Source organism: Panthera onca, chromosome D2 (genome assembly GCF_046562875.1).
Source record: "Panthera onca isolate mPanOnc1 chromosome D2, mPanOnc1 haplotype 2, whole genome shotgun sequence".
Classification (NCBI taxonomy): Eukaryota; Metazoa; Chordata; class Mammalia; order Carnivora; family Felidae; genus Panthera; species Panthera onca.
Genome location: NC_138349.1, coordinates 31,486,387 through 31,505,827, shown reverse-complemented (window position 1 = coordinate 31,505,827; position 19,441 = coordinate 31,486,387). Strand labels below are relative to the sequence as shown.

At 46.3% G+C, this 19,441-nt stretch overlaps 1 non-coding gene across 1 annotated transcript; it reads left to right on the top strand.

The window, feature by feature from the left end:
• Window positions 1–18,162: 18,162 nt before the first annotated feature.
• On the top strand, window positions 18,163–18,247 carry TRNAQ-UUG (transfer RNA glutamine (anticodon UUG)). The gene has a single exon. It is a non-coding gene; the product is annotated as a tRNA-Gln (tRNA).
• Window positions 18,248–19,441: the final 1,194 nt, after the last annotated feature.

The window sequence follows — 19,441 nt, the reverse complement described above, 5'->3', positions numbered from 1 at the left end:
AAGTGGATTCAACAAATATTTATTGTGCATCCACTATGAACAAGGCTCTTTATTGCTAAAACAAGAAGTGTGACCCTTGTTAAAATTAGAAGCAAGTTTATAAGTCAGACAATTTCTACAACCAGAGGTATTTAGTGAGCCAACATAATAAGCTTTCAATACAAATGGTATATACAGCAGCTATTATTTCAAAAAGCAAAGATCTAGGGTAAAAGAGGTCATTTTTTGGAGAAATTGCCTTCTGGGTGGAAAAAAATAATAATTTCCAGGCATAGAAAACTCATTAGTGGACTAGGGAAGTATCCCAAGGCTCTTTCCAACAGACACAGACAAGATCTGCTCTAGGACAACAAAAGAGAACTGAAGATTTGACATCTGGCAAAACAAACTTTAGACAAGCCCCTGAAAAGTCAAGAAAGAATTAGAGGGAATTCAAGATTTACTCAAGCCTGCAGAAAACCAAAGTTCAATTACATAATTGAAAATATTAAATATGCTACAAATATTAAAACAGTGAAAGGTTAGAGAACAAGCTGCCTGGTTATATAAAAGTGTTTGCTTTAAAGTCTTGTGCTGAACTGATGTCCAACCTCAGAGTCAGAGTCTGAGTTCAACAGCCTCATGTGGACCGGGAGCCCAGCAGCGTATTTGATGTGAACAGAGACTCGATTCACATTTGATGCAATTCAGTGCTTTGTGAGTAGAAATCCATTCACCTACCCTATGAACCAGCTAGTTCTCTCCTAGGTAGAACTATATGGATATTGCTACAGATATAGATATGGATAGAGATAGAGACAAATTACTGTCTTAGCTCTGGCTGCTATAATAAAATACCACAGACTGGATAGACTGGGTGGTTTGAAAACAGACATTTATTTTTCATAGTTTTGGAGGTTTGGAAGTCCAAGATAAGGTGCCAGCATGATCAGGTCCCTTTTCCTGGCTTGCAGAAAACTGCCTTCTTGCTGTAGCCTCACACGGCAAAGAGGAAGGTCTGGAGTTTCTTCCTCTTCTTTTTTCTTTAATGTTTACATATTTGTTTTTGAGAGAGAGAGAGAGAAATTTATTTTTGAGAGAGAGAGAGAGAGCACGTACACACACACATGCGCACGCGCACGCAAGCAAGGGAGGGGCAGAGAGAGAGAGGGAGACACAGAATCTGAAGCAGGCTCCAGGCTCTGAGCTGTCAGCACAGAGCCTGATGTAGGGCTTGAACCCACGAACCAAACCGTGAGATCATGACCTGATCTCAGTCCAACACTTAACTGACCGAGCCACCCAGGCACCACCCCCCTTCCTCTTCTTATAGAGACACTAATCTCATCAGGAGGGTCCCACCCTCATGGCCTCACCTTAACCTAATCACCTCAGAAAGGCTCCACCTCCTAATACCATCACATTAGGAGTTAGGACTTCAAAAAATGAATTTGGGGCAATATAATACTCAATAGAAATGAGGGGGTTAGTCCACCAGAAGCCATGTATAAAACTATTTAAAACAGCCTCATTTATAACAGCCCAAACTTGGAAAGGAGTCTGCTGTTCATCAATAGGGAAATGGATAAACAGATTGTGGTGTATCCATACAATGGAATAATGAGCAAGACATGAATAAATCACACAGGCATTATGCTGAGTGAAAGAAGCTTGACACTAGAGTGCATATCATTTAATTCAATTTATATGAAGTAAAACACAAGCAAAACTAATCTACAGTAATAGAGATCAAAATAATGGTCGTCTTTGAGAGAGTAGTGACTGAAAGGGACACAAGGGAATTCTTCTGGGCTTCTAGAAATATTCTTTATTTTGATCTAGATGGTAGTAATGTGTGTGTGTGTGTGTGTGTGTGTGTGTGTGTAAAAATACACCTCGTTGTGCACTTAGGGGTGCCTGGGTGGCTCAGTCGGTTAAGTGTCTGACTTCAGCTCAGGTCATGATCTCACAGTTCATGGTTCAAGCCCTGCGCCGGGCTCTGTGCTGACAGCTCAGAACCTGGAGCCTACTTCAGATTCTGTGTCTCCCTCTCTCTCTCTGCCCCTCCCCTGCTCATGCTCTGTCTCTCTCTGTCTCAAAAATAAATAAAAACATTTTAAAAAATTAAAAAAAAATACACCTCGTTGTGCACTTAAATTTAAGATATTATGTCAAGGTTATGCCCCGATTAAAAAAAGAAAAAACATTTCTATCAGGGAGGACAAGTAGATGGTGGGTGGGCTACCATTATCCCCTCCCTTGTCCATTAATACTGATTGATCACCAGACTCCTTTCCACTGAGCTCAGCTTCAGAATCGTTCTCAACCCAACACTCCAGCCAAGTAGCTTTGAATTGAAAACTGTTAGCATCTCCTCATGTACACACACAAGTATCTTAATTAAGATATGCTATCATCTTCCACTTGTTGGTCATGCTTTGGGGAAGCCTGGCTTCTACTGACTGACTGCTGGCAACTTCCCTGAATTCCAGGTTCAGTTCCCAGAAGAAAATGGCTTCAGAAGAGCAGACTTGGAAGCTGGAGAACAAGAGCGTGAGATATACAGGACTGTCCCGGGGCCAGGTGATTAAGTCAGCACCACACATAACAATGGGGCCCAGCAAAGGCTAACATTTGACGGGGACCCACTTTCTTCCTTCCTTCCTTCCTTCCTTCCTTCCTTCCTTCCTTCCTTCCTTTCAGAGAAAGAGGGAAACACAGAATCTGAAGCAGGCTCCAGGTGATTAAGTCAGCACCACACATAACAATGGGGCCCAGCAAAGGCTAACATTTGACGGGGACCCACTTACTTTCTTTCTTTCTTTCTTTCTTTCTTTCTTTCTTTCTTTCTTTCTTCTTTCTTTCTTTCTTTCTTTCAGAGAAAGAGGGAAACACAGAATCTGAAGCAGGCTCCAGGCTCTGAGTTGTCAGCACAGAGCCCAATGCAGGGCTTGAACTCATGGACCACGAGATCATGACCTGAACCGAAGTCAGATGCTTGACCAACTGAGCCACCCAGGCTCCCCGATTGGGGCCCACTTTCTACCACATAGAACAAACTGGCTTTCTCTAGTAGCAGGGAACAGAGAGGGAAGAGGAAAGAAGAAAAGTCTGGACCGTAGGAAATGACACCCTTTTGATTTGCACAAGGTCCTCTGGCAGCTGAAAACATAGCCTCTGTGTCATGTCTTATCAGGAATGCCAACTTCCTGTGGGTTCACTCTTCACAGCTTACAAAATCCCCCACATCCTCTATCACACAACCATGTGATCTGGACAGAGTGGGAATACCCACCCCCATTTTAAGTAAGAAAACTGAGGTTCATCGTTGTTGTGTGACTCACAAACACCCCGTTAACCAAGTAAGAGATCCAGGATTCAAACCCTGGACTGCCTTGCCCCTAAGCCCACACTCCTTCCTTGTCTTTTCCTTTCAGTTTTTATTTTTACATCAAAGCTATACATACACAAAAATAGTCAAATGATCCTGTAAGATCAGTTATGAAAATGGCAGCCAACCTCCACAACCACCACCATTTGCCTTCCCAAGAGCTACCAACTTGTACCTCCTACAACTGACCATTTTGGAATTTCTCTCCATGACACATGAAAATAAATCCACCAAGTTGTGGAGCTTCAGCATACTGAGAACGCAAAGAAGTTCCCACAAGCTCCCAGAAGGAATAAAAATAACATCATCTACAAAGAGCTAGGAATTAGTGTTCTCTTGGCAGCAGCAACACTGGAGCACAGAAGGCAGTGGAATTCTGAAGGAAAAGGACTCCCAACTCAGAATTCTATACACAGTCAAACTATCAATCAAATGTGAGAGTAAAGTAAAGACATTTTCATTCACTAAAAGTCTCAAAATATTGACTTCTCGTGTACCTTTTTCTCAAGAAGCTCTCAGAGATGCCAACCCCTTTACGACCGAGCCACCATTGTGTTGCTGTTATACCTCTTCTCCTTCCTCTGTCTTTGCAGATCCTGCACCTTCAGTCAATTCAGCAGAATTTTAGGAGAGAGAAAATTGACCTATTCACTCCATTATCATTACCCAGAAGTTCTCTGCTCTTTTTTTTATTCATTGTTTTTAAGGCAATGGACCCGTTCTTGAAACAAAATCTTATGCAAAAATCTCCATTGGCTCTCTGTTAAGAAAGTCGCTGCCGCTAATTACTTGAAAAAAGGAATGGGCAAATTCGAACAACGACGCCATTTTGTACCTATAAATTAATTAATGGATCTAGGTATTGAGTATCAGCTGCTGTTAGCATCACGCCTTACATGAACACAGGCAAAATAACAACACAATACTGTGTGCACCTTTTGATGAAAGAACACACCATCGCCTATGGATTTGAAAGGATCACAACCTGAATGGATCAAGCTTCTGTATCCAACTACCAATTTATTGTAAATACAGATGCTGAACTGCCGGCAGCACCAGTATGCAGTCAGCAACATGCAGACTGGGGAAGGTCTGCTGGTCCAACGCCCCTGGGATCTTCAATGAATAATTAAAAGAGCGGGCAAAAGGGATGGAGGGAGAATCCGTGGATGAAAAGAGACCTTAAAGACATATCAAATAAAAACGTGGGTAAGTACACACCCACGTTCAAAGCAGCATCATTCACCCTAGCCAAGAGCAAGGGTCCATCCACAGGTGAATGGATAAACAAAATGTGGTGCCCACATACACTGGGATGTAATTCAGCCTTAAAAAGTAAGGAGATCCTGTCACATGCTGCAGCAATGTGGATGAACCCGGAGGACACTAAGGCTAAGTGAAATAAGCCAGTCACAGAAAGACAAATACTGTGTGACTCCACTTATATGAGGTGCCTAGAGCGGTCAAATTCAGAGAGACAGAAAGTGGAATGGAGGTTATCAGGGGTAGGGGTCAACGGAATGGGGAGTTGTTCAATGGGTAAGAGTTTCTCTTGGCAAAATGAGAAAGTTCTGGAGATGGATGGTGGTGAGGCACGCACAACCAGCAGGAACATACCTCACACCACTGAAGTATACACTCAAAATGGTTAAGATGCTGAATTTTATGCTGTGTATAAATTGATGTGTACAATGAAAAATTGTACTTTTTTTTTACTATAAGTAAAAATTTGTTTAATTTTTTTAATGTTTATTTATTTTTGAGAGAGAGAGAGAAACAGAGCATGAGCGGGGAGGGAGAGAGAGAGACGGAGACACAGAATGCAAAGCAGGCTCCAGGTTCTGAGCTGTCAGCACCAAGCCCAACACAAGGCTCGAACCCATGAGCAGAGAGATCATGACCTGAACCAAAGTCAGACGCTCGACCAACTAAGCCACCCAGGCGCCCCAAAAATTTTTGCCTAATTTTTAAAAGTGGGTAAGACTGAATGGTAGGGTTTAAAAAGGTGCTCTTGGGTGGTAAAGTTTACTCAGGAATGTGAGGAAGTGATTACCATAAAAGTTGGGATGGGGAGAAGAAGGGAGCTACGCCATTTCTTGACCGGAGTGCTGATTTACCCGAATGGTCACCTGATAGGAATTCATTATGCCATACATTCGTCTTCCGTGGCTTTCTGTATCTGTTTCAAGTATAATTTAATTGTTTTTTAATGTTTATTTATTTTTGAGAGAGAGAGAGATAGAGCATGAACGGGGGAGGGTCAGAGAGAGAGAGACACAGAATCTGAAGCAGGCTCCAGGCTCTGATCTGTCAGCAGAGAGCCCGACGCGGGGCTCGAACCCACAAACTGTGAGATCATGACCTGAGCCGAAGTCGGATGCTCAACCGACTAAGCCACCCAGGTGCCCCAAGTATAATTTAAAAGTAAGGGGGGGAAAAGCATGAGAAGAAAGAAAGCTGCCACAATCCTGTCAACCAGCCTATTCCAGTAAAACAACCACCTTGTCTGAATTAACAGAGGAGAATCTGGGAACGAGGCAGCCTGAAGCTGAGCCTGCTCGGCTCTTCCTTGGCTCTCCCTCCCCGAATACTTTTGCAAACCCCTGTCTGTACCAAGTCTCCTCCCTGCATTTGAACCTCCTGCGCGCAGCCCGCCTCGATGCCTAGGGACATTCTCACAGAGCTAAAACAGCTGAGCTCCACCGGGGGTCACAGGGAAACAGGACTCAGCAGCATGACAACAACCCAGGGTCTCACCCACATGAATGCAAAAAGTAAGACTCAGATGCCTTTGTTGTCAGCTGTCAAATTTCATTTTCTGGTTCCCAAAATCTCTAATGTGAATTCTGCTAAAAATCTTTGTGCCACCATAATGTGCTGTCACAGGGTCAGGATGGCATAGCTTTCTGTCAGCCCGCAGTGATGAGCGTCCCAGTATGGAGTCCCTGACGCTCACAAAAACACCCCCCGGCATGCACAGGAGGATGCTGTGGGACACTGGTTAAGAATGCAGCTCTTGTTCAGTCTGCCTGGGTTCAGATCTGGGCTCTGCCACCCGACCTCACACAACAGGCTCCTTATGATCTCTGGGCCTCTGGGTTCCCATAGGTAAGGGGGGGGGGGGGGGGGGTAACAGTATTTATTCCATTGGGTTGTTATAGGGCCTCAATAAGCTGAAATATGTCGGGTCTTGAAAAAGAGTCTCGCTCAGGGTAAGTAATCAGTGCTTATCCTTATTTCCCTTACGTACACAGCCCCAGGCTCACAATGGCCAGAGAGGAAAAACAAGGAGGAGGGGAATCCATCAATCTACCCATCTTTCCTGCGTCCTGGGGATGGGAGAGCTTGAGAAGTCTTGCAGCTTCCAGACCTATTCCTCCAACTGCCTGGGCGAGTTCATACCTCAAACTCAACACGACTGCAAACCCAGTTCACGAGCTCCCCTGCCGCCCTCCTCTCCCTATTCCCCTCTCCCTATTCCTCTCTCAGCATTTCCCACTCCTGCCTGAGAGCTGGAGATGACCATGCCCACTTGACAGCTGAGGAAGCTGAGACCTAGAGGTAGAGAAGAACTTGCTCTGTCACAGACTGAGTGCCGGTAGACTGGGAACCAAAGCCAGGTCATTGGCTCTCTTCTGGCTACACCAGCAGAAGGGATGGGTTTGATACCAGGTTCATCAGCACTCTCCATTACAAGTATAAGGGGTGTGAGCCAGGCCAGCCCAAGCCTAAGAGGCGTGTATCTGCTCCATTCCCAGCTGCAGACAGGGCAAAGGGATGGCTGGGTCTCTCGCTCATCTTTGCTTCTCTCTGACACCATGCCTTCAGACCAGCTCCCTACTAGGCTGGAATCACAGCCACCAGCAGCCTTGGTCTCACATCCTAACAGGCAAGGGCCAGAAAGAGCAGGGGTCTCACCTTCCCCAGATTGACTTGTATCAGCCATACTTGGGCCCCATGCCCACTCCTTGGCATTGTAAGTCTGGATCCTGAGTGCCACCTTCAGGCTCTGTGGCTTGGCCGCTCCAACCTCTCTATCCTGAAATGAGGAGAATAACAGTAGCCGCTTCACTGGGCTGTGGTGAGGATCATTCGTCTCATTCATCTGTCCAACAAACACTTAGCGCAAACCAACTACGCGGCAGGTGGCACAGTAGGTGCTGGAGCCACAGCAAAGGATGAGACCCAGTCCCTGCCCTCGTGGAGTTTACAGTCTAGCAGGAAAGACAGATATTAACTGTATAGACATGTGAATGAATTACCTCTGTTACACTTCTGGTAAGTGTTCTAAAGGAGAAGTACAGAGCATGATGGGAGAGAAAGAAAGGAACCTAGCTCAGGCTGAATGAGTAGCATTAAAAAGCCTGACTCAGGGCATGGAGTAAGCATTCAATCTACAGTAGCTATTATATAGGTTTTCTCCTGGCATCTTCCCAGTCATCTCTCAACCAACTTACCTTAAGAAGAGCTAGGTGACGTGGCGGCCCCGCCCTCCAACTCTGCAACCAATTACAAGGCTCCTAAGGGATGGAGAGAAAGTGTGACGCATGTGTTGGGACAGCTCAAGTGCAGCAGGTCCCTGGGCAGCCTGTTCCTGGTGGATGGCACACACCCAACTCTCGCCATCCCTGCCTAGCCAGAGCAGCAGCCCCTTCCTGGCTCCGGCTGAGGCTCCAGGGGCTTCTCAGGCTCCAGGGTCTCCCAGGCTCCTTCCGCTGGCTCCGCGTCAAGCCCTAAATGAAGAAGTGCTGGAGAGAGATTTACTGCGTAACAAGCCAATTTTCCATTCACCATTGCCAGGCTCTGCTGCTGTCCCCACAGCTCCTGGCCGTAGGGACGAGGGCCCTGCCCCTGTCTCTGCCCCAAGCCCCTGGGCTGTGTAATCATGTCCTGGTGACTGCCTCTGGAGGGACCATTTGCAAAACTCTCTTTGTGATCAAAGGATGTGTCTGTAGAATGCACTCAGTCCCCACCAGGCCCCTCTGGGGTTCCATTACCATCTCTCTTATACAGACACACTGGTTTTTGTTTTTGTTTTTTTTTTCAGGGAAGGACCAAGAGCCACTGTGTTAGATTAATTGCCACAAATGCTGACTCCATTCCTACATCCCATCACCATCACCACAACCCCAGCTCAAACCAGCAAGACCCTAATCAGGACTGTGGTGTCAGCCCATCTTGGGGTCTCCCGGCCCCCACTTCTCCCTTTACCACCGCAGAGACAGACAAAGGGGCTGCCTGGCACACACATCACTTCTCCATTTTGCCACTTTCCATGGTTCTCTGGATCTGAACAATCTGAACCAGTCCACTTAATGTGGCCAACAAGGCCCCCCGTGATCTGGCCCCTCCTAACATTTCCAACTGTGTATTCTCATGAAACCAAGCATCTCGTGCAGGGTTTTCCCAGAACATCATACACTTTCCTCATCCAAGAGTTTTCTAACACATGTCCTTCTCTTGTATTAATTTGTTCATTAAATAATGAATGCCTACTATGTGCCAGCCTCTGTGTTGGCTCTGGGATGCCAACAGTGAGTCACACAGACACAGTCCCTGCCCTTGGGGAGTCCGTGGTCTCCTATGAGAGGCAGACATCAATGAAAAACAAAGAATCGCCAGATTTTATAATTACCAAAAGTAGTGAAAGCTGTAAAGGAACCACGTAGGATTCTGGGAGCCCAAGAAGACTTCCGTGAGATGAAGCCCAACCTGCCATCAGATGAAGAGTAGTGCATCTGGGTGGGAGTCTGGGGGTGGGAGAATTCCAGACGAAGCCCTGAGGCCAGAGAGCATCTGCAAGCTCTGGGATCTGAAAGCCTGGGTGGCAGTGGGCAGAGAATATGGAGATGGGCTGGAGGAGGAAGTAAGAACAGCCAGCAGATCATGTTAGAAGACTGTCCTTGACCCAGAGGACCTGGAGGGGCGTTTGAGCTAATCAATGGACTCAAACAGAGCATGAGCCTCTGGACTGCGAGGAGGTAAGAATGGTAACAGGGAAGTCTGGTGAGATATCATGGGGACTGGACTGACATCACCACAGTTGAAATGCTGGGCCAAAGAGGACTTTATTTTTTCTAACTTTGTACTATGTACACAGATTTTCTACTGTGTATGTGTAAGGGGGTCACCATCCCTAGCCCCCTGACGTTGTTCAAGGGTCAACTGTTCTCAGAGGTACCCCAAAGTTGCAGATATAGTTCTTCTGCTCCCACTTTGTAGCAGCAACCTAACTTCCCTTTGGTTCAGAGACACAAGGGGCTCAACTTGGCCGATGGCAGTCTCAGTTCAACGGACTCGTTGTGTTTCCCAATGGAAGCATACCTCCATCAGAACGAATGCCTTCAAACCAGCTAACCTCAAAGTTTCTGCAGGTAAGTTAGAGGAGTGACTTGCCTCAAGGTAACTTAACCAACTTAACTGACCTTAACCAAAGGTAAGGTAGAGGACTGAGAAGGTTGATTACTATGGGAGACAGTCACAGATCTAAAGCTTATAGTGCATCCTATAAGACAGAACTCAACCTTCCAGGACAACTGGTACCATAACCAAGCCTTCAGGAGGCCATCCCATGTCCCATCAGGCCAACTGCTTCCGGGTTATAGGGCATGTGGTAAGACTAGTGAATTCCCACCAGCACAAATCTGTTGCTGCTCTTATACTGCTCTGAAATGAGATCCCCAATCAGAAGCAATATTTTGTAGAATACCACGACAGTGAATGAGGTATTCTGTGAGTACACAGATGGTTGGGCTGGCAGAAGTATTTCAGGAAAGGGTGGCAAATCCTCATCCAGAATAAGTGTCTATTTCAATGATGACCATATCGATGCTCTCCATGATGGAAGGGGTCCAATGTAATCAATCTACCACCAGATGGCTGCCCGACTGCTCCCCCCACATTCAGGAATGGTAAGCTTCTAAAGTGTCTGGAGGGCATTTCTTTCCTTCTTTTCCTCACTCACACAGTAATTTTCTGAGTCTCCCCCTGCACCGCAAGCCCACCGCTATGCTCATCCTATAAGTGGCACAGCAGGAGGGAGCTAGGCTCTTGGCCATGGTGTCAGGCTCAGGGTTTTTATACACAGAGACATGACAAACAAGATGGCTGTAACTGCCACCACTTCTCAAATAGAATGATGTGGCACAAAGAGCACTGGACAAGGAGTCAGAGCACCTGACTTCTAGTTCTAGACCAGCCATCAGCACTCCTGTGATGTAATGGAGGCACACTGCCTCTCTGGCCTTAGTTCCTCATTCCTAAAACAGAATGAAAGCCCCAGGATAGTAGGTACCTGTGCTACCAAGGGTGGTGTGGTCAGATTGGTTCCCTTTGGGTGCAGGCAACAAGGGAGTCAGTTGTTTATTGAGATTTTTTTTAATGTTTATTTATTTTTGAGAGACAGAGCACAAGCAGGGGAGGGGCAGAGAGAGAGGGAGACACAGAATCTGAAGCAGGCTCCAGGCTCTAAGCTGTCGGCACAGAGCCTGACGCGGGGCTCAAACCCATAAACCCTGAGATCATGACCTGAGCCGAAGTTGGACACTTAACTGACTGAAAGACCCAGGCACCCCTATGGAGATTTTTTTTTTTTAATAATGAACTAGTAGTTGGTCTGCTTTTTATTATGACCATATACCTGCAATTCTAAAAAGTATCAGTGAAAGAATATTCCTCACCCAAAAAAAGCCTTTTGTTTGCCTAAGTCCTAAACAATTGCTACCATTACTATTAAAATTTAGTAATATATTTGTAAGCTATAAATAAGCACATTTTTACTACCTATCTTTTGATAAACGTGGCATTTTACATGGTTGTCAACTTGGAACAATCCCAATTATACAATTGGCCACAGACACACACAGATCCAGCTACCTGTGTTTATTTCTAGGGTAAGTTTATAATGGTTTTCAATCTTTCAAGCTCACTTCTGACTAAAATTAAAACAAATAAATTAAAGAAAGGGAGATTTAATTGAGGTCCCCACCCACCCAGCCTCTCATGTCTGATGCATTAACTGGGTGAAAGGTCACCTGCGCCATCTAATGGTAGAGGTGGTGATTACAGGCACATGTACTTAATTCGAAAAGAAGAACGTAAAATGAATTGCATGTTGCAATAATATTGAGGGAGTGGGGAACAAACAAGAAATTTAATTAGTCAACCATAGGGCTGACTGCATCACAGGTTTGCCTAGGTAACAATGGGCAAGTCTCTTCACTTCTCAGGGCCTCCGTTTCCTTATTCTTTTTTTTTTTTTTTAATTTTTTTAATGTTTATTTATTTTTGAGAGAGAGAGAGAGAGCAGGGAGGGGTGGGAAGAGACAGAGTCACAGAATCTGAAGCAGGCTCCAGGCTCTGAGCTGTCAGCACAGAACCTGACGCGGGGCTTGAACTCACAAGCGGTGAGATCATGACCTGAGCTGAAGCCAGGCACTCAACCAACTGAGCCACCCAGGTGCCCCTCCTCGTTCTTAAAACAGATTAATGATACCTACATCACGGACTGTAATAATTAAATGTGATACGGCATATAAAATTCCTAAGAGGAAGTGGGTGCTCAGATGTTGGTTTCCTTCCTTTCAGAGCTAATCAAAAGGGGAGAAAAACTAGAGTCAGTAGTCTCCCTAGGCACTGTCAGAAGGTCTGGATTTACTTCCCTTTTCCTACATCATTGCTAAGCTGCGGGTGCTGGGGCTGGGTATTAGCTTCCCTGACTTCGAAGAAGCAGCCCCAGCTGCAGCCCTCCTGGGCATCCCACTTGGCACTGTGTGCCCATCCCAGCACCGGCTCACTCCACCCTCTGCCAGGTAAGGTTGAATCTGCCTCTGCCTCTGCCTAGGTGTCACTGCCCGTATACCTGCTCCTCCCCTTCCTGCAGGGAGCTGACCCCCTGCCCCTCCAGCCCCATATTCCACACCCACGACTGGTCACAAACTCTCCACCCACTGCTATCTCTACATCAGTGGTTCTCGGTGTGGCCTCTGGACCAACAATATTAGCACCACCTAGAACTGCAACTTCCTGGGCAACTGACTCAAACTCCAGGGGGTAGAGGGGCACCTGGGCGGCTCAGTCAGTTAAGTGTTCGACTTCAGCTCGGGTCATGATCTCACTACTCCTGAGTTCGAGCCCCACGTGGGGCTCTGTGCGGACCACTCAGAGCCTGGAGCCTGCGTCGGATTCTGTGTCTCCCTCTCTCTCTGCCCCTCCCCCACTCATTCTCTCTCTCTCTCTCTCTCTCTCTCTCTCTCTCTCTCTCTCAAAAATAAACATTAAAAAAATTTTTTTTTATTTGAACAGTTCACCCAAAGTACCACCTAAAAGTTATTTCAGGGAAACAATGCCTTAAGTGTAGTCTGGCTCTCTCAGAGCACACTCCACCCACCCTGTCCATCCCCCCAGAGCTTCCCCTTTGCCTCTCATCTAAATTCCACACTTTTGTCAGTAATACCTTCCTGGACCATTCAGCAACCCCCTTCATCAGCCCCACCCGTGAGGCTGATATCCCTGAGAACTCCCCATGAAACATCACCAGTTCGGGAAATATATATGGAATGACTCAACTCTGGGCCCCCAAGATGTCCACCCCTGCTCCACAGCATCCAGGCTCCCCAACATTACATACTCTGCCTAAGCATTACCTCCAGGAAGTGTCCCTAGGCCTCCCCTTCCCCCATCTTTCCACCTTCTCTCTGCATCTTTCCACCTTCTCCCTATCCTCTCGGCCGACTTTCCACCCTTACCAAGACCAAGAGCCAAACGCTTATATAATTAGCACCCAGTTAAAAATCAATTTCCTTCATGCCCCTCAAAATACACACACACATTCTATTGAAGCATAACATACATAGAGGAAAGTACAAATATGGTTAAGTGTACAGCTCAGTGAATCTTTGCAAACGAACACGCCTGCATAACCAGCATCTCAGAACTTCCTCACGCCCCCTTCCGGTCTGTTAGCACCCCATGGCCACCCTCAGCCCAGAGTAACCATTCTTCTATTTTCTAATAGCATGCATTCATTTTGCCCATCTTTATACTTACATAAATTAAATCATACAGCATGTTCTCAGCCATATTGTTACATGTAATTGCAAATCCTCCGTCCTCATTGCTGTGTAGTATTCCACCATATGAATATTCCACGTATTAGTTTCTCATTCTTGCTGTAACAAATTGCCACAAATTTAGAGCTTAAAACAGCACAAATCCATGATCTTACAGTTCTGGAGGTCAGAAGTCAGAAATGGGTCTCCTGGGCCAAAATCCAGGTGTCAGCAGGACTGCCTTCCTTCCCAAAGGCTCTAGGTAAGAAAGAGTGTTTCCTCACCTTCTCGGCTTCCAGCAGCCGCCCGCATTCCCGGGCTCAAGGCTCCTTCCGTCTCCAAAGCCAGTATAGACTGGTGGAGTCTTTCTCATACCACCGTCTCTGGCCCTTCCGTCCCCCTCTTCCTCATTTAAGGAAATTTGTGATACATTTGACCCACCCTGATAATCCAGGATAATCTCTTTAACGTCAGCTGGTTCACCTGTTAATCCCATTTGCTGCCTAATCCCTCTTTGCTATGTAATGCAACATATTCACAGGATGTGAACATGTGGGAGGCAGAACCCACCACGCGGGTATCCATTCGAGTACTCTCGGGCATCTGGAGAGCTCCAGGCCAAGCCTGTTGGTGAGCATATTTCTGTTGGGTATACACATATCAGCGGAACAGCCTGGGTATAGGCTAGACCTTCCGCTAGTTAGTTGATCCTGCCAGTTTTCTCCAAAGTGATTGAACCAACATAACACTCCCACCAGCCACGTGTGAATGCCAGTTGTGCTCAATGGTGCAACACTTGGCATTTTCCATGGCTCTTGCTGACACCGGGGACTCCCTTGCCACTCTGCCTTTCTCCGTGTCTGCGGGTCCAGCAACGTTTCACCCTGACCATCCGTTCATTTCCATTTCTGTTCCCAGGATGCAAAACCTTGTTGCAGAAAATGGCCATTTTCAGAGCATTTTCTGACCCAAACCTCAAATGTGTGTGGGTATTTTGGGGCACTTGTGGCCATTCAGCTAAACCCTGCTACTTACAGAATCTTAGGATGACAACAACTGCAGGGGCCACATACGTTCCATTTTCCCACTCAGAGCAATTATGTCACATGACCGTGGTCTCTCAAGTTGCCATGCCTTAGGCTGGTTCCTGCACCAAAATCCCTTTCCACAGGCTACTCCTCACCATCCCTCATGACATGTGCCCTCCAGAAAAGCTTCCCCAAATCTCCCAGTCGTATTCTATGCCGCTTCCCTCTGTTTCTACAGCATTCAGCTACCTACCTACCACCTACCACATCTCTCCCACTGCACTGTGCCCCTGGGGCCGAGCCAAGACGACTGGACACAGCTCTTGCCCTGTGTCTATCCCTCAGGGTCAGAAACTCAAACTCACTTGTGTTCGTTAGTGATAGGCACCACCACTACCAGCACATTTTTAACCAGGAAGGAACAGAACAGCTTCTCCAATGGATAATCATTCCATTATTGGACAGATACATTTACTAAGTACATTCACTAAGAGCTTCCTATGTTCCAGGTACTGTTCTGGTATTGCAGAAACAGAAAATAAGGAACAGCTCCTGCCTTCAAGAACTCTGGTTTCCACAAGCCAGATTCACTCTTTCCTGCCATTGGTCTCAGAAACAGTAACAAGGGTCCTCTCTCCTCCACGTGGGAACACTCAGATATTTCAAGTCAGCCAGGCAGTGAAAGGAGGCTTACTTAGTCAATACCCCAACTGCAAACTAGGCAACGGAATTAGTGACAAAAAGGAATTTCCAGTGATAGAAATGAGATGGTAGCCTGGGGCAGGCACATGGGGATTGACTGTACAGTGGCATGAGAGAACTCTCTGGAATGATGGAAATATCGTACATCTTAATTGGGGTGGTGGTTACAGGGATGTATACATCTTATCCAACTGTATGCTTAGAGTTGCTTTAAAAGGAAAGATGAAGGTGCCTGGGTGGCTCAGATGGCTGAGTGCCCAACTCTTGATTTCAGCTCAGGTCATGATCCCAGGGTCCTGAGATCGAGCTCCCCATGGGCCTCTTTGCTGAGCATGGAGCCTGCTTGAGATTCTCTCTCTCTCTCTCTCTCTCTCTCTCTCTCTCTCTCTCTCTCTCTCCCTCTGCCCTTCTCCCCGACTCACACTCTCTAAAAAATTAAATAATTTTTAAAAATAAAATAAAAGGAAAGATGAATTCAATTCTATACACTGGCACTCACTGCCACTCGCTGGATGTATCACCTCAGGCCTAAGTCACTATTTTTCCAAATCTCCATTTCTATCTGTAAAACATCATTTGTGAGCTAGTTTGATGGCTTTCAGGCTCCTTATTTATATAAATTCTTACTGTAAATCAGAGACAAAGGAGCTAGCTCCCTGGCTCAAGTGGGCATGGGGAATCTGGTGGTATGCTTCCAACCCCTTCCCCTCCTCACAATGGCCCTGAGAGGGCGCCATTGTCCCTGAGTCCCAAATAGCTCTGCCAGGCGCTGATTCTGTCTCTGCAGAGGATTTGCCTGAGACTAAATATATCCCCTTTTCCTCCATACCAGATGGTTTCTAGATTGCTCTGGAAAGAGTAGGCTTTTGTGCTTCCATGGAAGAGGGAAGCAGTGACAAAAAAGACGGCCATGCCTCTCCTCTCCATTCTCCTCCTCTTCCTGGTTCATTGCACACAATTCCCACAGCAAGCGTTCAAGAAGTGGCTGCAGTACAAGACCTCTCATTAATGGTCAATTCCAGTTACATTAAAGTACTTAATAAAGCCTGGATTACTGGGTGATTAGGTTTCCAGTAAATCCCAGTGGCTTTTCATCTGGGCCGGCAGAAGGCCCTGGCCCCAGGCCTGTAAGCTGAACAGAGAAATTAATGGGTGTTTTATGCCCAAGACAGTTGGTCACGAGGAAGGAGGTTACATTTTTAACGTTTTCTTTCCTGCTCTGACCAGCACAACTTCCTCTTCCTTTGCTTTTAGAGAATTCATCACTAGTTCCCTGCATTTGGGAAGATGAAGACCCTTAACACCCACAAATTTCAGTTTCTACACTTTACAGCTACATTTTTATCCACATAGAAACTACAGGACACACACACACACCTTATTATGAATTCATTAACTTAAAAAAGATCTTGACGGATCACAACACGGACAAACACTGAAGGGCAGCATCGCCTCTGGGAGAAGCAGGCAGTGCTCGGTGCACACCCTGACTTGAAGTCCCCTTGTAGCAAATCCCAGCAGCCCCCAGGGCTGTGCACACCAGGAGCAGAGGCATTCCCATGGCCAGCCATAGCAGGCAGGAGCCAATCCCAGAGAGCCGGCGGCTAAACCTTTTACCACCTTTCCTGTGACCTTCCCTCCCCTCTCCAGGATGGTCTCATGACTAAAGGAAAAGAGAAGATGTGGCCACAGATGCCACTGGAGTTGAGGAGTAGGTTCTGGGAAAGAAAGGACAGCTTAGGATTAGAGCCCCAGAGGCTCTGGAACACAGCACTATAACATGAGCCATTTACGTAAATTAACATTTTCCAGTGACCATGTTAATTAAAAAGGTAAAAAAAAAGAAACAAGTAAAATTCATTTTAGTGGTATAATTTATTAGCCCAGGATATCCAAAATATCATTTCAACATGTAATTCTTATAAAAATGGAGACATTTTCACATGCTGTTTTCCTTACTAAGGCTTTGAATTCTGGGGTGTATTTCACACGGAGAGCACATTGCAGTTCAGACTGCCATATTTCAGGTTCTCGATATCCTTTTAAGATGAGGGGTTACCATATCCAACAGTGCCTGTGAGAGAGCAAAGAAATGAGCAGTTCCCAGCAGTCAGGGGAAGGGGGTGGTTATGGTGGACACCCCCCTCCTGCATCCAAATGCCATTCTTGACAGGCACGCCTCCTGTCTCCCAGAGCCAGCACTGAGAAGCTCAGGAGAACATCCTACGCAGACCCAGGGCCCCGCCAGGAGATGCACAGCAGTGTCACACAGAGGATGCCGAGTGGAGCTCGTGGGCCAAATCCAGGCTGTGGAGGAGTTGTATTTGGCTCCTATGCCGTTTTTCAATCTCTTGAAGCAGTTGTTTTCACAACCTTGTATTTCCCTCCTGGCTCTTTTAGACACTGGATGTGTAACTCCTGTATGAGACCACAGTTCTTGAAGTCAGGCAGCCCTGCATGCTAATCCTGACTCTACTGCTTTTTAGCTGACATTGGATACATTAAACCCTTCCTATGTCTCCTATTATAAAATTGGAGAGAACAATACTTTACAGACACGTGTGACTTTAGTGAGATAAGGCATTCGTTGGCTAGCACGAGGCTTCGTACGTTGTAAGTACTTGATAAATGGTGGCATTAGTGTTTCATTCACGGGAGGCTTGAACTCCTTAGAGCCCCTACCATAGTCTTATTTCAAGATGGGAAATTGGGAAGTTCATGGACAGGAGCAGCTCTTAAAAGCAACCTTTACTTGCCTACACCGATGTTGACGAACGGCTTCTGCACTAACAACCTTTAGACAGTCTGTTTCTTTTCTCTGTGGTTCAACTGAATTAAGCAGTCCTCAGTACCAAGGCACCACAAATTTTAAAAGGATTATTTCTGGGAACGAAAGCAGAAGCTAGCAATGACACCAGTGGCTCCTCCTGCTAACCTCCATCCCGGTTCCAAGGTAGAAGACTTGGGGTCTGGGCACCAGATGCTGCTGATAAAAGATACTAATGATCGGGGTGCCTGGGTGGCTCAGTCGGTTGAGCATCTGACTTTGGCTCAGGTCATGATCTTACAGTTTGTGGGTTCGAGCCCCACGTCGGGCTCTGTGCTGACAGTTCAGAGCCTGGAGCCTGCTTCGGATTCTGTGTCTCCCTCTCTCCCCCTCCCCTGCTCACTCTCTGTCTCTCTAAAATGAATAAGCGTTAAAAAAAAAAAAAAAAAAAAAGATGTTAATGATCAAGTTGGAACAAATCTTGGCCATTGCTCCACCCCAATTTTTGTTTTTGCTTTTCATGGAGAAATTAAGGGGCTGGGACTTAAAAATATCTAAACAATCATGATGAACTCCACACCACAACCCTCTAGCCTGGGGTTCAGGCTCCTTACCATCCCCACTGCCATATGCCTTTACTTATTTTTCATTTTTTAATTTTTGAGACAGTGAGAGCAAGGGAGGGGCATAGAGAGAGGGATACAGAGGATCCCAAGCAGGCTCTGCGCTGACAGCCACGAGCCCGTTACAGGGCTTAAACTCACAAACTGTGAGATCATGGCCTGAGCCGAAGTCGGACGCTCAAACAACTGAACCACCCAGGCACCCCCACCGTATGCTTTTAATTCAGAGATGTAGGTAGGAGCAAAAAGCGGGCAGCCCACCCCAGGGGACAGAGGCCACAGAACTAGCCCAGAAGGAAGGGGAGGCTAAGGAAACCTTTTCCCAGTTCTGTTTCCCATCTTCCCTTTCTGCTATTTAATGCATATCTGGCTTCTTCATTCCTTTCTACAATTCAAGTATAGATAATGTGCCCAGCACTGTACTAGGCATTTTGAACCTCCTCCTATTTTTCAAAATAACTCGTCTCCTCCACACTTTTTTCTTTTCTTTTGCATTACTCAGTTTCCCATGTGCTATCTATGAGTCTCTCCATGATTCTCTCTGGAAAAAGATGTGGCTCCTTTCTTTAGAGTAAATAATATATGAGTTGGCCCCCGGGGGCTGGGGAGAGAGACAGACAGTTCTGTGCAGCACCCAGGGAGCCTACATGGCAAACGAGGAGCACATGGGTAGGTAATGGAGTAAAGACAACTGCAGCGGTTTTATTTCAGTACAGATTTAAGTAACTCCTTTGTTATCAAAAATAACTATGTCAGCATCAATAACCTGCTGCTTATAAAATGTATTCTTGGCAGAGACAGAGAGAGAATTAACATCTAATGAATACTTGCCATCTGCCAGGCAGAGTGGAAGGCTCGTGGTTCTCGGTATTTTAGTGGTCAAGGACTCCTCTGGGATTCTT